Source organism: Egretta garzetta, unplaced genomic scaffold, assembly GCF_000687185.1.
Source record: "Egretta garzetta isolate BGI_Z169 unplaced genomic scaffold, ASM68718v1 scaffold321, whole genome shotgun sequence".
In the NCBI taxonomy this organism is placed as follows: domain Eukaryota; kingdom Metazoa; phylum Chordata; class Aves; order Pelecaniformes; family Ardeidae; genus Egretta; species Egretta garzetta.
In genome coordinates this window covers 114,506-125,203 of record NW_009258756.1, presented here as the reverse complement: position 1 = coordinate 125,203, position 10,698 = coordinate 114,506, and positions in this window count along the sequence as shown.

The following is a 10,698-nucleotide window of genomic DNA, read 5'->3' as shown; positions in this document are numbered from 1 at the left end:
ACGCCGGCAGCGGCCGTGTGCGGTGCCTCCCTGGTGCCTGCGCATGGCTGCTGTCACCCACCTCGCCGGCCGGACCCCATCAGCCGCTGCAGCAGCGGTGCTGCTAACGTAAACCATGCCTAGCAGGCTGTCGTTCCCACCGTTTATCTGTGGAGCAAACGCTCCTTACAGTAAGCGAAATCCTCCTTCACAATTTTTAAATAGCTAGGCTTATATTTTAATCCCTGTCCTTTAAGATTATGCTTAATGCACTTGACTAAAAAGCAAGTATAGCCAGATTATTTTTACTAGTTGTTACTTTTGGTGCTGCTGTTCATTCTGTCACTATCTTAATATCTTTTTAATCGTTAACTCGTGATTTTAGCAGTGTTCTTTTCTGCTTACATTAAAATCCTGCCAAAGCCTTGGTGGAAAACTTAGGAAAATAAATCTGTTTATGTTGTTTGTTATATTTCCCTTCTTTTTTTCCTTTTGCCTAGGGACTTTTGCATTAAATCAGTCTTTGTTTTGAATGGTACATCTGCTTTAGTTTCTTACTTCTTACCTGAAGCACTAGGGCTCGGTTGACTGCAGGGCAAACAGCAAAAAAACCCTCCCTCCACACTTTTTCCCTTGTAATTTCCTTGTAATTTTCCTTGCTAATTGTAGGGCAGGCTATGGTAAGATGGAGAACAACTGCATGAAAGTGGAGGTAACAAGATCATGGTTTCATGTGGATGCCCACACAGACCAACAGACAGAAGGGAAGCACACAGTATGTAGAAGAAAGGCTGAGAGAGTTGGGTTTGTTCAGCCTGGAGAAGAGAAGGCTGCAGGGAGACCTGATTGCGGCCTTTCAGTACCTAAAGGGGGCCTATAGGAAAGATGGGGACAATCCTTTAGCAAGACCTGTTGCCATAGGACAAGGCGTAATGGTTTTAAACTAAAGGAGGGTAAACTCAGGCTGGATATAAGGAAGAAATTCTTCATGATGAAGGTGGTGAAACACTGGAACGGGTTGCCCAGAGAGGTGGCAGGTGCCCCATCCCTGGAAACATTCAGGATCAGGTTGGAGGGGGCTCTGAGCAACCTGATTCAGTTGAAGATGTCCCTGCTTATTGCAGGAGGGGTTGGACTAGATGACCTTTAAAGGTCCCTTCCAACCCAAACTGTTCTATGATTCTATACTGCCATGTTGTAAGTAGAAGTATTTGTGCTAAACAGTTTGGGTTTGTTTTTTTTTTTAATGCCTTCATGTAATGTCAGTGGATCCTTGAGCTTACATTCCACTCTTCCCTCTGATGACTTGAACTTTGAATTCAGATAAAATAGTGGAATGTGAAGGAGTAATTATTTGAAGTTCTATCATTCTAGGTACCTCTTAGCTAAAAGAATAAACTTAATGTACAAAACGAGGAGGAAGAAATTGCTCAGTGGCATTCGTATGAGGGGCTGGCTGGCGGGGCAAAGCAGCCTCTGACCTTCCCAGGTACCCTGCTTGCGTAAGTGGCCTCTTTACTGGTCTTCTGTTGCCACAGATACTAATGACAGCAAAGTGCAATGTCAGGCCTGGGTACCTTACAGAGCTACTGAAATAGAGCATTAAGAAAAAGACTAAATCTGCCTCTTGTGCATATGGAGAGTGGGCACTTGAGGAGGCCTAGGAGCAGCGTCAGATACAACCAGTCTCCCCTTCACCCCTGTGGTTTCTGGGAATTCGTGTGCCTGTGTGCTGTTGGTTTCAGCTGTATTCATTTCCTGTGCAGTACCTGTGAAAACACGTTGTGATCATGGAGAATGTGAGGCCTACTGTAGGTGATATGGTAGCGAATAAGGAGGAAAATACGAAAGGCAAACAAATAAAAAGGGAACTCGTGGTGTCTAAATTTCAGTGCTGAGAGGTTGTTGGCGCTGAGTGTCAGCACGGTACTTCAACCCAGATGATGTAGCAGGGAAAATAAATGTTTCCATGCCATTCTTCAATCTCCCCTTTTATCTAGAGGGGAAAATGCAGCATTTCCTTACCAGACATCAGAAATGCAAGGTAGGAAATCCTGTGATGACAAACAGCTCTCTGTGACTTTCAGGTAGACTGAAGCACAGCTGAAGCAGAGCTGTAAAGTGCTGCTTTCAGAGATTTAAATACCAATTGGAAAAAGTGGCAACTGTTTAGCCATTTCTTGATCTCTGTGGAGGACTGTTTTAGCCAGGGAATAGAAGAACGAGGAGTGACAGAAGAACCTGATGGCAAGAGTGTGAAAATTCAAAGGTGGTCTCAGCAGCCCCCTCGTGGAACTCTGCACAGTGAAGGCCTTACCTTGTGGCTGCTTGGACAGCAGGGAGTAGGCCAGGATCCCCCTCTGCAGCTTCTGTTTTGCCTCCAAATGTGGCAGTGGCTTTTGGTGGGGTTTTTTCATACGTTCTCTCTCCCCGGTTTCTTTGTTTATGTACCAGTTATGCTGGGGAGCATGAGAGGTGCCTTTCACCCCATGCACGAACTGCTGCAGGCAACACTTGAAGAGATTAATGAGGGCTGTGTTGGCTGTGAGACTTGCTGTTATCCACATCAGGGGCTAAATTACTATGCATGAGGTATACTTGACTAGACTTATATTTGCCCTTTTAGAACAGATTAAAGGTTTAGCAAAGTCTTGTGCTTCGGTTTCTGGCATCACTGGAGTTTCTGACGAAGGGGCTTGCTTTAGCACAGCATCAGTTCAGATTAGCCTCTGACTTCTTGGAATTAGCTGTTTGAGATGTTGCTCATTTATCTGCAGCTGAAGAAAGGTTGGGGTTTTTTTCCCATCCTGCCTCCCTCTTCTTGGCTTTTGCATCCTCGTGGATTTTCTAAGGTATTTCTCTTACAAGGAGAAAATAATTTGCTTTTTTGACTTCTCAAGGGTCATTCTTCTTTTGGATGCAGAGGCTATGATGCCTGCATTAAGTGGAGCCATTGTAAATAAAAATCTGTCCTGCTAATAAATGGCAACTCTTCTACATGCCCGTAGGGACTGAAGAGCTCTGGAGTACTTCCTTAAGACTTTGGAGGACACTACATGGACAAATACAGACAAGAAAAATGTTACCTTTTCCAGAGTTGTCCCCTGTGCCTCTTTCCTGCCTGGAAACGGACCTGGGCATCCCCCTTCCTGCACCCTGCAGACTGTGCTGTGGGGTCTGATGTGGAGGCCCTTGTGCCCCATAGGCTGTAGAGGAAAGAGGGGCACTGGAGTGTAATGGTTCACAGCTGAGGTAGTCTAAAGGTTGTGGATGATGATACCTGTAAAGGTTGAGGAGCTTCTTAGCCCAGTCTTGTATGATACTTTGTTCATGCAGCATTTAGTTTCTGGATCAGTGTGTTAGCCTTTCATCTCCGGGGGTGTTCAAATACTGACTGATTTAACAGTAAGGGGGTTTTGAGCGAACGGGAAGAGTAAAGAGGAAAACGATGTGCTGATTCCCCATCCCCCCTTTTGTGATTTGGCCCTTCTAAGTGTGTAATATAATATAACAGAAGGTGCCTCTTCAAAAGAGACACAGATCAGGAGGTGGCAAAGGTTTTTCATGTGTAGAGTGGTGGGCATTGTGTCTGGTTGAGCTACTGTTAACTAAAACCCTATTGGTATTGTTACAAAACTTTAGTGAGCCTTAAAATCCCGTTGTTTCTTGTAAAAGAATACATTTTCAGAATCCATTGCCTTTCATTTGGGGATAGCAAATACCCTCGTAGTACTGGAGAAATAAGGAGAGCACTCAGCGTTGTCACATGTGAGGTTGTCTCCCTTTAATTTCTCTGGATTAGCATAGTTTGTATGTATTTATATGGATTAGCATAATATTAATTTGTAGTGTATCATACTTATAGGTATGAGGGACACTGAATTTAATGTACTAGATCAAAGCGTAGAGGGTATGCAGATTGTCAGATACGTGCTCATACACGGCAGCGTACTTCTGTTTTAGCATATACACGAGGTTAATTACCGATAAAGTAAAGAGACTGTACGATTGTTTTAAAGTTTTGACTGAGTTTGGAAGCCCCCCTCACCTTTATGTCCCGGGTCACCTCTCCTGAACTGAGCTGCTGCTGTTCTTTATATGTCCAGGTGGTGCAGTGAGTCACCAGCTATGTCAAATCAGCAGAAATTTAATCTCTGGCATAATGGACATCAGCTTAACTGATTGGCAGATTTGGCCAGACTGTTACAGTGGTGTCAGTGGGTAAGTGATCGTCACTTTGTCAGGTTGGGGACCCTCTATGTTGTACGGAGGCAGTGGACTCCTCAGATACTCAGTTTTACTCCCTATATGTTGAAGTATTGACTTTCTCTGTGGAAAATGCTGGCAAGGCATCTGAGCCTTTGACTGCTTGCCAGTAATGTGAGTGTTATTGTTATCTATAATTTGAATGTTAGTCTCTGCGTGTTTGCCAACTGATAACTCACTTTGTCACCTTTCTGCATATACCCCTGAGTGGCTGGCTTTATTTCATCAAAACTTTGTCAAAAAAAATGAGTATAAATTCTGAGTCTTGAGTAAAGCTGATGCAAACTAAGATTTGTCTTTCATGCCCTTCCAAAGCCAAGCTGGAAGTAAATGCTAATATCCAGCAAAGAGGATGCTGTGCTCTTGCTGTAGTAGAAGCAGCCAAAAAGCTCTCTGTTAAGATAAAATCTCTTTTAGGAGTTCTGTTACAGCTCTCAAGGACTGATCCTATATGCACAGCTTGGGCAAGTTTCTCCTCCTGAAACTCTGTGTTTTGATGCAGACACTGAACTGGAGAGTTTTTAGGCTGCTTCTTGCTTGAATGTACTTAACAGTCTTAGATTTAATGCTGATAACCCTTTTTGAAATGGTTGGTCACACCTGAGCTTCTTTATACATCTGCGGTGTGGTCACTTTTAAGGGAGTTGCTTTGGTTGGCTCTAAGACAAAGGCTTACCCTTGCTGCAGCTGCGGGCCTCAAACAGCTTCTCTGGTTCAAGTTTGCTCTCTTCTCCTTGTCAAGTTCATTGCTGCCCTGGCTGAGCATTCGTCGTGGGAGCCCTCCTTCCATCATGGGAGCCCTCCTTTCAGCCCTGGCCTCTGCTGGCACTTGGGCAGAGGATGCAGTGTCTGCTGGAGGAGCATACGTACTAAATTGCGTGGCTCTGTGTGTTTATATGTAAGAGTGTTAATTCCCTATTCTAGCTGAAAACGCGTAGGACAGGAGCAGTGGCCACCAGTCCTGCGCTGGGGATGTAGCAGAGAAGTCGGAACAGCCCCTGTTCGAGCGGGTCATATGGATGTTGTGCTCTCACAGCCCGGTGTGTTCTGGCAGCCTGACACGGCTGGTGCGTGGTGAGCTCTGCATGATTGCTCTTCCTTTTTTTCTGCGCTGGTTCCTTGCTTTGGTGTAAGCCTTCTCCGTTCTCCAAAGAGTCTGCGCTGCAGTGGCTGCTGGCCTTGCAAGATTAATTAATACCTTTGTCGAACCAGTCGAAGTTCTGTCCATGGGTTCAGCTTCAGAAATCCTCTTCCATGCCCCACTGCTACTGCTTGTTCCTCTCTGTCTCCCAATTTTTTACTGCTTAAGCAAGTTGGCCCCATTGTAAGCTGTGTGATGCTTTATTCTCACAGTGGGAAGGCAGCCCGGGGTTGGCCAGCAGGTACAATACTGCATGTCTGTTTTGCTTTAAGGCCAGAGTTGTCTATATAAGCCCTTAGGGAAAATGTAAAGTAAAAATTGATTTTTACTTTGCTGTGGATATGGTGCGAGTCAGAAGAAATCTCTGTGTGTTTTTTAAGGCAGTGCAGCAATTTCCCTCAGCCTTCAGCTGCTCATGTTCAAGTGTTGTTGAAAAGGCTTTGTTACTACGTAATATTAGTCAATAAAACACAAAAAAATCAGCAAAATCTTATGTTTGTTATTAAAGCCTCTTCTCTGGGAGCTGGTATGCAGCCATATTTTGATAATCTAATACATACAGAGACAGAAGACTTTAAGAAGTTACCTTTTTGCTATTTTTAACATTTTTCTAGCTATATTTATTAACTGGTATGACCCACAGAGGACTTCCAGACCCACTTGTGGTACTTCAGGTGAGCCATATGAGATGAGTAAAGGCAAGAGCTGTGGTACGGGTGGAGGACTGCTGTTCCCACAGATACACCCCTGTGAGTGCACTTGACACTTAAGAAAAAAAAGCACAAGATAGTTAAGTGTTGACATAACATTTTAAGGAAATAAAAATTTTCCTGTTACCTGGTATCTTTAAGCCAAACTTGGGACATCTTTAAGCCAAACTCAGATGACTTTGAAATATATGTTATAGTTGAATCATGGGAATCCTAGGAGTATCGCTGGAATGGCGTGGGATTCTGGGTGCTGTGCTGCTGGGGAGGTGAGACAAATCACCTGTAAATTACTGGACAGTAAATGGTTTTCCTGGTCTCAGAACCTAAACCTTTCCTTTGACACCAAAATTGTATGTGTCCGAGTAGACAGCTTCTGTTTCTGTAAGTGCTTCAGTGCAGGAGAAAATAAGCTTAAATGTTGACATCTAAACTGTCAAGCCTGATTTTTATTGTTAAGACTCCAGTGAGCTGAATCAAGCTTGCATCCTTGACAGCTGCTTTCAGGGTCTTCGCAGGTTGGGACAGAGAGTGCAGTGTCTTTTGCTTGCATTTGAAAAGTTGTGCTGGACTCCATTTTAAAGGCGATTAACACTGCAGCATAAGGTTGCGGACACCAGGCAAACACACTGGCTGACGATGTGACACAGCTTGACTTCTGAACAAAATAGCATCAATGTGAAGTAAACAGATAACATGGATTTGATTAGAATTTGTTAATAAGGTTAGGACATCAATTCTCAAGTACATCAGCTGCACAGCCATCATTTGATAGTGGGGCTTTCTTGATATCCCGTAATATTTCAACTTTACGTATTGAAATTGCAATTGCTTTGTGTTTGCTCTGGCCACACATAGTCACAGAGGGAAAAAAAAAGTCCCTATATGAGGGCTCGTGCCCTCAGCACGCTGTGTGGGCTTAGCCTGTCGTCCTGTCTTGATTGAACTGGCATTAGCTGTGACAGTGTTGTTTAGCTTGGAACATGAATCTTTTCAGAGATAGTTACTTTAACTAGTGTGCTTTCATTATATTACCACAATCAAAAACAAGTCTGTTGCTCCTCTAAGTAATATTTCAGGTGCTTAATACAAATGACTTAGTCCTTTGGTTTTAAGGAGCAAACATGACAGTTAAAAGCATGCCTCTGAGGAAATTATTTTTAGACATTCCAGTTACTTGTTGTCCTGGTGAGGTATTATTCACGTATTTTCTTTTTCCATGCTTGAATTCTTCCTTTGTCTTTTTCTTATTACCAGGAACAAATCTGTGGCTTTTTTTGCTGTAGAGGTATTTTCTCAGAACCCAGCTTTATATCTCACCTGAAGTGGCCCTACTTCTTCTGTGGCATCGCAGCATCTTTTGGTGACGCCAAAAAGAGCAGCTTACCTAGCTCCAGTGACAGAAATACAGTAAACTTACAGAATTGAATAGATAGCACTTGTGTTTGGGTCCAGAGGTGTGAACAAGGCCTTGTCTTCTCTTCTGCCATTTCCATTGCAGGATTTGGCCTGATGAGCCAACCTTTGTGGCAGGAGTGTGCTGCTTTCCCATTCACTTCTTTTTCATGGTTGACCTTGAATCCTTTTAATTCGTGTAGCATATTCATTTTGGTATACTGACTATAATTGGGGTTTTTTTTATATTTTTGAGACAATAATACACTGTCTTGCCAGGTATTAGCAAGGGCAAGCTGAAGGAGTTTTTTGATTTTAGCAAGGAGGGAGAGTGTCTGGTATCTAGAGGACAGGTGAGACTGGGCACTGCAGAACAGGACTCCCTGTTTTGTCTGCAAGGGCCAATAGGGCATTTTTTTAGTCTGGGGAAGGATTGAATTTTGTTCCTCACTCAGTAGCTCTGTCTCCAGTTTGCTTGCCAACTATTTGCTGCTTGCCACCTTGCAATGACAAGCACATAGAATAGTCTGGAATTTATTTCTGAAACGACCGTCAGTGACATATTTCATACTGATATTCTTCTCTTTGTTTTTAAACTTCACTTAGGTGAATTGAGTGATTTTTCACCTTTCTGAGTTACTGCTTTAGGCCATGCTCAGACCTAGGTGGGTGGTAGATGCTGCATTAACATGTGTTCGGCTTACAAACTGATGGAGAGAGGAGTTCACAATTATAATGCACAAAGATGTAAGTCCATGGAAGTTGCACTTAAGTCTACTCTAAATCCCTTCTATGCTGCCAGAATGGTAAGTACTTTCAGTCTAAATAACAGGCAGCATTAACATTGAAAAAAACCCACGCCTTAGATCTGGAGTACAAGCTATGTAGCAATTTAAAAATAAATCACAGCTATACAGTCTATTTATAGCTTACGTAATCTCAGCACACTTGGCATCCTGGTCTTTGTTTTCTGCTTTTCTTTACTATAGCAAGGGTGTTTGTGTGCACATGCAGAAAAAAATTATGCACGTGTGCTTAAATGGGTGTGTTTCATCCTTAAAACATGATAAATAGGTCCTAAAGAACCTGAGCTGAATCAAGCTTGCATCCTTGACAGCTGCTTTCAGGGTCTTCGCAGGTTGGGACAGAGAGTGCAGTGTCTTTTGCTTGCATTTGAAAAGTTGTGCTGGACTCCATTTTAAAGGCGATTAACACTGCAGCATAAGGTTGCGGGCACCAGGCAAACACACTGGCTGACGATGTGACACAGCTTGACTTCTGAACAAAATAGCATCAATGTGAAGTAAACAGATAACATGGATTTGATTAGAATTTGTTAATAAGGTTAGGACATCAATTCTCAAGTACATCAGCTGCACAGCCATCATTTGATAGTGGGGCTTTCTTGATATCCCGTAATATTTCAACTTTACGTATTGAAATTGCAATTGCTTTGTGTTTGCTCTGGCCACACATAGTCACAGAGGGAAAAAAAAAGTCCCTATATGAGGGCTCGTGCCCTCAGCACGCTGTGTGGGCTTAGCCTGTCGTCCTGTCTTGATTGAACTGGCATTAGCTGTGACAGTGTTGTTTAGCTTGGAACATGAATCTTTTCAGAGATAGTTACTTTAACTAGTGTGCTTTCATTATATTACCACAATCAAAAACAAGTCTGTTGCTCCTCTAAGTAATATTTCAGGTGCTTAATACAAATGACTTAGTCCTTTGGTTTTAAGGAGCAAACATGACAGTTAAAAGCATGCCTCTGAGGAAATTATTTTTAGACATTCCAGTTACTTGTTGTCCTGGTGAGGTATTATTCACGTATTTTCTTTTTCCATGCTTGAATTCTTCCTTTGTCTTTTTCTTATTACCAGGAACAAATCTGTGGCTTTTTTTGCTGTAGAGGTATTTTCTCAGAACCCAGCTTTATATCTCACCTGAAGTGGCCCTACTTCTTCTGTGGCATCGCAGCATCTTTTGGTGACGCCAAAAAGAGCAGCTTACCTAGCTCCAGTGACAGAAATACAGTAAACTTACAGAATTGAATAGATAGCACTTGTGTTTGGGTCCAGAGGTGTGAACAAGGCCTTGTCTTCTCTTCTGCCATTTCCATTGCAGGATTTGGCCTGATGAGCCAACCTTTGTGGCAGGAGTGTGCTGCTTTCCCATTCACTTCTTTTTCATGGTTGACCTTGAATCCTTTTAATTCGTGTAGCATATTCATTTTGGTATACTGACTATAATTGGGGTTTTTTTTATATTTTTGAGACAATAATACACTGTCTTGCCAGGTATTAGCAAGGGCAAGCTGAAGGAGTTTTTTGATTTTAGCAAGGAGGGAGAGTGTCTGGTATCTAGAGGACAGGTGAGACTGGGCACTGCAGAACAGGACTCCCTGTTTTGTCTGCAAGGGCCAATAGGGCATTTTTTTAGTCTGGGGAAGGATTGAATTTTGTTCCTCACTCAGTAGCTCTGTCTCCAGTTTGCTTGCCAACTATTTGCTGCTTGCCACCTTGCAATGACAAGCACAAGGATTAGTCTGGAATTTATTTCTGAAACGACCGTCAGTGACATATTTCATACTGATATTTTCTTCTTTGTTTTTAAACTTCACTTAGGTGAATTGAGTGATTTTTCACCTTTCTGAGTTACTGCTTTAGGCCATGCTCAGACCTAGGTGGGTGGTAGATGCTGCATTAACATGTGTTCGGCTTACAAACTGATGGAGAGAGGAGTTCACAATTATAATGCACAAAGATGTAAGTCCATGGAAGTTGCACTTAAGTCTACTCTAAATCCCTTCTATGCTGCCAGAATGGTAAGTACTTTCAGTCTAAATAACAGGCAGCATTAACATTGAAAAAAACCCACGCCTTAGATCTGGAGTACAAGTTATGTAGCAATTTAAAAATAAATCACAGCTATACAGTCTCTTATAGCTTACATAATCTCAGCACACTTGGCATCCTGGTCTTTGTTTTCTGCTTTTCTTTACTATAGCAAGGGTGTTTGTGTGCACATGCAGAAAAAAATTATGCACGTGTGCTTAAATGGGTGTGTTTCATCCTTAAAACATGATAAATAGGTCCTAAAGAACCTGTATTTTTTTATTTTAGTGCTGTCAAAGTGTGTGTAAAGAGGGTATGTACCTACATTTTTAAAATGAGTGAATTGTTTTAAACTTAGACAACCTAATGTCTGCTCTCT